Here is a 7,912-nt window from a genome sequence, read left to right on the forward strand (position 1 = left end):
CATAGTCGCAAAATTAATGTGGCCATCTTGATGGCCCTATTCAGCTATATACCATGTAATCCATCTCTATGGCTCTTCTTTTTGTACTAGATCCTTCATCATGTTGCGATCGTAGACTATTTTATTGTTGTGATCATACTCAGCTATTGAAGGAGTCTCCTCATAGTACGGCCCATGAATAAAATGTAAGATAATGCGCTCTGATAGGTTGACAGAAATACCACGAACCATAGTACTTAGAAATGGAGGTTGATCAAGCTCCTTAGCTTTGGCTGGCTTGGAATTAGTCACAGTCACCGCTTATGAAATATAAAACTCTCGAACCATGGTGGGGATGTATTTTCCCGAAAGGGATACCATCCACTCACACCAATGATGGTGAAATATATAAGTCCTTCATCTCAGGCATTGATGGTAGGCTAGCTGTCAAGATGCGTGATGAGTTGTAGATTTGCACTCATTTGAGGTTTTTAAGTTCAACAAATACTATCCTCGATGACTAATTATGTCATATTCTAATGATATTTTGATGATTTGTAGCTATGAAGGCTAAAGTATAAGGCAAGGATGAATGAATAAGAAAAGAGGCCAAAAACACGGAAGGAAGTAGAAATCCCCACACTGGTTATCGCCAAAATAGAGGGAAAATTTCCCAATAGGTTGAATATCACCGAAGTTTACATTATTTGATGTGCAAGTATCAAGGCAGATTGGCAAAGAAAGGTCCTATCGATGATTCACTCAATGATTAAAGATGACCGCAAATTCATCACTGAAAGTGACAGACTACTTAGTGAAAATGAAGGTTACACAAGGCGAACAAGGTCAAATTCGGAGACTCATCGATTGTGAAAGGCATATTATATCGAGTCCTCCTATTGGAGTTCGAACACCTGAAGCCTGGAGCCAGTTAAGGTTAAGCTAAAAGATAAAATGGTGAGTCATTGATTGAGCTCAACGAGTCTGACTAATGTCACCGAATGGGGTGCGAAAGAATTTTTTGGGAAAATATAAATAGCTTTGAACAGAGAGAAAGTGCATTTTTAATAGTTTTTTACTTTTTTTAAACATTGAGAAATAAAGTATTCATCGCAATTCTTAGTTTTTGGGTTTCGGTTTATCTTGTAATTGACAATTAAAGATTGAAATCGAAGTAGGTGTCGAAGATTATTACTTAATTTCAACACACTAATGGTTGCTAACATCATACGTATAATCTCTTTACTTTTTGTGATGTGTGGCTAAACCCCAAACTCTAGAGGTGTGATTATGGGGTTGGGTATTGATTTAAATTAGTTGTTCTTTTTCCTTGCTCTGTTTGATTATTGTTCATCCATGGATTTGAGTTATTTAGCATGAACTTAGTTTAGGGGTTAAGGTGGCCACCTTAATCTTGCTTTAGATCTCCAATTGGTGCTTGAAAAGTACCAATAAGAATGGGCAATTAACTCAATGTGTGTAACTTAGGGATGATTTTAATTGCAAAATCAAGGTAATAGGTTGATTTGTGAATTACATAGATGAGACCTGAAGAAGATTCTATGAATTAATGTTATGAGATTGAAAGAAGATAACTATTACTAATGATTATCCAACTTATCCACGATTGTTGAGCTTTATTGAGAAAGAAATTGTACCCCTAGTTAATATCAATGCAAACCCTCACACCCCAAACTTCAATCTAAATTGTATACACCCCTATTTTCGACTCTTAATTGGGTAATTTTATTAACAACAATCTCTTAGTCTTCTTGTCATTTTTAGAGTAATTTTGAGAGTCATCAAAAATGGCGCCACTAGCGGGAATGGTAACTAAGAATTCAATTTGTGAAGTTAATTTGTGTACTAGTTTGCTTGTAGTTGAACACACTTTCTCCATGGGCAAGATAATTATGGCAGAGATGTGGATGACATGTTTCTTAATGTCATCAAGAAGTTTGGAGCAATTCGGTTACCTCCTTCTTCAAAGAATGCCACCTTCAGTGTAATCGAACCAATGTTGTAGCTAATCAAAATGAGGGGATTATTCGTAGGTTTTTAACATGAAGACCCTCATGAAAACCTTCACAAATTTGTGAACGTATGTGGACCTTTCACTGTTAAAGGCATCTCATAAGAGTCAATTCGTCTAAGGTTGTTCCTTTTTTCTTTGATGTGCGAAGTTACAAAGTGGTTAATCGACCTACCACCTAATTTCATCACTTCATGAGAAGAATTAACTGAGGCATTTCTCGACAGATTTTTTCCCCTTCAAAGACTAAGAAATTGAGGACGTCATTCAGAATTTCAAAAGATTAAATGGGGAACCCATGCATAAAGCAAGTCTACACTTCAAAAAGGTATTATTACAATGCCCAAACCACGGTTGTTTGGACAAGTTGTTGTTACAATACTTCTATCAGAGTCTTGATGCGATAAGTAAAGGATTGGCTAACTATTTCATTCAAGGTGGTATAGTGAGGCAACCATTCATGGTGGCATCAAGATTACTTGATCAAATGACAAAGATTAATCAAGCTTGGCATACTAGCGAAGATCATGTATCGCTTCCACATTTGGGAATGTTCAAGGAACAAGAAGAAAAAAATAATGAGCGAGGAAAGCATTGCTAAGTTGATGGCTCACCTCAATATGTTGTCTAAACATGTCATGGAAAGTGGTATAAATGCATTAAATGCAATTTAGGTGAGTCATGGGAATGCTACATATCGAAATGCATATAATAAGAAACTTCACTCGAGAGGCAACTGATTGGACGGTTTTTGGTTAAGTTATTCAAAGCTTTCTAGAAATCAAGGTTGGAACGGGAGTAGTGATGGGATTTAGGAAGACCTTGATAGGTGTGAAATAAGGGAAAGTTGGGAAGGAAGTGAATGTGATAAAGGAAAATATGTGTCACTTCATGACTTAACTAATTCAGAAAGCACTAAGACCGAAAAATTGCTAGCCAAGATTCTTGATAAAGTGCAAAGGTCCGATATTATCTTACAAGAGATGAAGAGCGATGTTTCAGCATTGTGAACTACAGCGATTTCTCATTCATCGTCCATTAATTTGCTTGAAGAGATGATGGGTCAGTTGGTTGCACTTTTGTATTCAAATCTGAAGGAAGAATTGGTAGATCGTATGAATAAAGGCTAAATGAATGCTACTCAAATGTCAGCAATAGAAACTCGTAGTAGAAAGATGTTTTGAAATGAACTAGTGATTAACAAAATTGGTAACAAAAAGGTGGTTGTCAATCATGAACCACCTAAAGAGAGGGCTGAAACACAAGTGAATGATGTTGAAACTGATCCAAAGTCAAATGATAATGATGGTGACATGATAGCTCCAACCATTCAACCTCCAATCAAAGTAATGCTTTCCTTTCCTCAATGATTCAGGAAGAAATATGATAATGCAAAGTTTCAAAAGTTTTTTGGGATAGTGAAAGACATGAAGGTAAATATCCCTTTGGTGGATGCACTTATCAAAATTTCAGGTTATGCAAAGTACATGAAGGAGTTGGTAACAAAGAAACGGTTGATAGGTTGTGAAACCATCGAAATCCTGCAAACTTGTAGTGCGGTCCTGAATAAAAATACAGTCCTAAAAAGAGATGATCCGGAAGCTTTCACTATACCATGTACATTGGTGCGTGCACACTTGACAAAGCTTTGTACGATCTTGGTGCAACCATAAACCTAATGCCATTGAAGATCTTTAAAAGACTTGGGCTTGAAGAACCGAAAACGACAAATATGAGACTATTGATGGCTGATCGTTCAATTAAAAAGCTGGTTGGTTTGGAATATGATGTCCTAGTAAAGGTGGACAAATTTGTGTTCCCAGAAGATTTTTTGATATTGGACTGCAAAATTGATATTGAGATCCCGGTTACACTTGGTAGGCAATTCTTCGCTACCGGCAAGGCATTGGTTGATGTTGAAGGGGGTTAGTCAAAATTCAGGGTAAATGAAGAAGAGGTTAATTTAAATATTTGCAAATCTATGAAGTATCCAAGTGACATCCACGTTGTACCTCACTTTCATCAAATCGATAAGACGGTGGTGAGTATTGGTGAGGTAGTATGTAGTGCAAAATTGTTGGTGGTTGTTTGCTAAATTATGACGATGAAAAAATAAGCAATTATGGAGAAGTGGTTGCTTCTCTTCTTGGTGTGGGATCATACGCATCATATCAGAAAAAATTGGACCTTGACTTGGCTAGTCAAGAGGCTCCACCACCTAAACCATCCATTGTAGAACCCCCAAAATCAGAGGTTGAAGGTACTCCCTCCTCGTCTTAGATATCTTCATGATATCCGACAACATAATCGCCGGTAATAATTGCAAATGAGCTAGAAAAAATGAAAATGGAGCTATTGATCAAAGTATTGAAGAAGCATATTAGAGTATTGGGTTGGTCAATTGTGGACATTGTGGGAATTTATTTGGGGGGTGTATTCACAAGATACATCTAACTTAAGGGTGTAAGCCAAGCATTGAGCACCAAAGGAGGTTAAATCCTCCAATGCAAGAAGTAATAAAGATATATATATATATATATATATATATATATATATATATATCATTGGACGCGGGAGTATTTTTTCCTATTGCGGATAGCAAATGGGTGAGTCTGATTCAATGTGTTCCTAAAAAAGGTGGCATGACAGTAGTTTCAAATGAGAAAGTTGAGCTTGTGGCTACTCGGCCCGTGATCGGTGGTGAGTGTGTGTGGATCACCGGAAGCTAAATTCATGAATCAAAAATGACCATTTCCCTATGCCTTTCATTAACCAAATGCTTGATAAACTTGCGAGAAAGGGGTGCTATTGTTTCTTAGACGGGTATTCTGGTTACAATCAAATCTCCATAGCATTGGAGGATCAAGAAAAAAACCCAATTCATTTGCCCCTATGGGACTTTTTCTTTCAAGCGGATGCCCTTTGGATTGTGCAATGCACCGGCCACTTTCAAAAGATACATGTTGTCTATATTTGTTGATATAGTAGAGGAGTCTATGGAGGTGTTCATTGATAACTTTTATGTCATTAGTGACTCATTTGAAGAGTGTTTGAACCACTTAGAGATGGTACTACAGTAATTTGTTGAATCAAACTTGGTTCTCAATTGGGAGATATCACGACCCAAAGTACACCCTAGACGTGACATGGCATATAACACCCCCAAGAGGCCCTACATAAACCACTTAGCATACATAAACAAGATAATATAATCTAACGAGTTTAAAAGAAAGCTTATATCATAAAATAGTTTGTCAAAAAATGAAGCGGAAGTCTACATAGTCTCAAAAGCCATCTATTACATCAAGAGTGATCGGGACATAACCCATAATCACATACAATATCTAAAAAGTAAAGACAATAAGCAATAAAAGGTTTGATCCTTAGAGCATGAGGACTCCCCACTTCTCGAAACTACTAGAGTGATCACTAGCCACGGGGATGCTGAATCGGAACGTCAGACCCTACATTTGGGAAACCATGTAGGCAAGAGTATGTGTTAATACAAAAATGTGCCAAGTATAATAGAAATGCATAGAGTTATAAAATCATGCTAAATGGACATTTTCGTGATACGCAAAGACCAAGTTAAAGCATAAGATAAGAGGTTAAAATCATAATCATGATCATGGTCAATGCCAGTAAATCATCTTTCAACATATGTGAGATACTTCTAGAAGTAACCTTAGTTCATCATTATTGTGGGAAGTAGCCTTAACCAACATAGAGATTATGTGAGCTATAACATGGAATCTGGTGTCCTCCCCACACCGATAAGGGGTTTCCTACTTTCAAAGGTAAGGACCATGAACTTATAGCGTACGTGGATCAACTAGCTAATATCTATATAAGAAAATCATCCCATGGTGGCACATAGGTGTGGGATAAGGGGATTGCTACTAGAAACCAATCCTCTAGCTACGGGAGAGCTTCCATCTCAATATCTTCTCAGTGCTAAGCATAAATCCCATGGAATAGTCATAATTCTTAACTTGTCTTATCATTCATGGAAGGCACATAAAGTAGCCAATCAAAGCTAGGTTTCATTAGAATAGCTCCTAAAACTTGATTCAAAGTTTGGTTGAGAAAATCTTTCAACTCTAAGAATCCTTATGTGATAAAACCCTTTCACATTCATGTATTGAATAGTATGTGAGAAACCCTTTCACAACAACTAAAATAACAACATTTATGCTTCACTCTCAAAGCAATCTTAAATAATTTTCATCAACTTCATAAAGAACATGCATATCTTCACAAACTCATGTTTCATAGTTCAAAACCCACATTATATCATCATACCTTAAAAAACATAGGTTATGCATGGGTTCATGGGGATTCATCTTAAAAACATGGAATTATCTCAATTCATGCATAATAGTTCATAAAATAATCAATTAGATCAACATTGAAAGGAACACATGATATGGAAGAAAACCCCAACTCAATTAGAGAATTTAGGAACCCTATGAAGAAAAGAGCTCCATAGGTGAACACTATCATACCTTGGAGTTCAAAGACCTAAAGCAATTGGTGAATTGGATACTTGACCTTGAAAACCCTAGACTTCTTCTTCTTCCCTGGAGAAAGAAATATTTGAGAGGATGGCTTGATCTTCTTTTGGGAATTTGAGAGAATGAATTGAATTGAGTGATTTTGGGAGTAAAAATCATAATATAGGGCTTTGGGTGGAAGTTAAATAGCATAGTATTCAGTTAAAATAATTGCAAAAAGACTGGAATGACCCTAACATAAAACTGCCAAATTGACTCTCTAGAAAGACTTCACGGGTTATCTAGAACACCACGGCCCGTCAAGTGGGTCGTGAATATGCTCTGCCCAATAGGGCTTCATAATTTCAAGCATAACTTTTTACTTCAAGCTTTGAATTAGGCAAACACAGTGGCGTTGGAAAGAGGACTCAGAGATCTTTAATTTGATAGGTCACGGGCCACCTAATTCATTTTATGCTAAAATATTTGATCGTTTGAAGTTGACCCTAAACTCTAAATCTAATAAACCTCCTTAACGCACGACTTCACGGCCTGTGTAAAGCTTCACGGGTCAATTATACGTTTGTGGTCCTTAACAGTGAATTGGGGTGAGACGTTACGAACTGGGTGACTTGTACGACCCACTAGGCGGGTCGTCCAAGTCACCATGGGCCGTTTGGGCATCCATCTAGGTGACATCGGCCTGGAGCAAGTTTAAGAAAATCCTCACGAGCACCATAACGGACCGTGTTCCCCATCACGGCCCATCTAGGGCTACATGAAGGGTTCCATTTTCCACTTTTAGGTTCTTGAATTACCCTTTTGACACCTTTCTAGGCTTTCTTAAATCAGAGGTGTTACATGAGAAGTGTCATTTCATGGTAAAGGAAGGGAAAGTTCTTGGGCATAAAATCTCCGAAAAAGGAATTAAAGTAGATCAGACTAAAATTGAGGTTATTGCCAAGCTACCCCCTCCAATTTCGGTGAAGGGAGTGTGAAGATTTCCAGTCCATGTCAGATTCTACTGAAGATTTCTCAAAGTTAGATAACCCATTGTTTTGACTTCTTGAAAAAGAAAGTGCTTTCGAGTTTGATGTTGCTTGTTTGAAGGCATTTGTGAGTTTAAAAGAAAGCTTATTTCAGCCCTTATCATTATAGCACCTAATTGGAGTCTTCCATTTGAAATTATGTGTGATGCAAGTGGAATGGCGTTTGGCGCTGTTCTTAGACAATGTGTGAATAAATTCTTTCACCCCATCTATTATGATAGCAAGACTTTAAATTATGCCCAAAGGAACTACATTGTGATGGAACAAGAGCTACTAGTCGTCATGCACGGTTTTGAAAAGTTTAAAGCATACTTTTTGGGTACTAAAGTTGTTGTGCATACTGATCATGCCACCCTGCA

Source organism: Solanum verrucosum, unplaced genomic scaffold, assembly GCF_900185275.1.
Source record: "Solanum verrucosum unplaced genomic scaffold, falcon-dt-bn FXZP01000051.1, whole genome shotgun sequence".
In the NCBI taxonomy this organism is placed as follows: domain Eukaryota; kingdom Viridiplantae; phylum Streptophyta; class Magnoliopsida; order Solanales; family Solanaceae; genus Solanum; species Solanum verrucosum.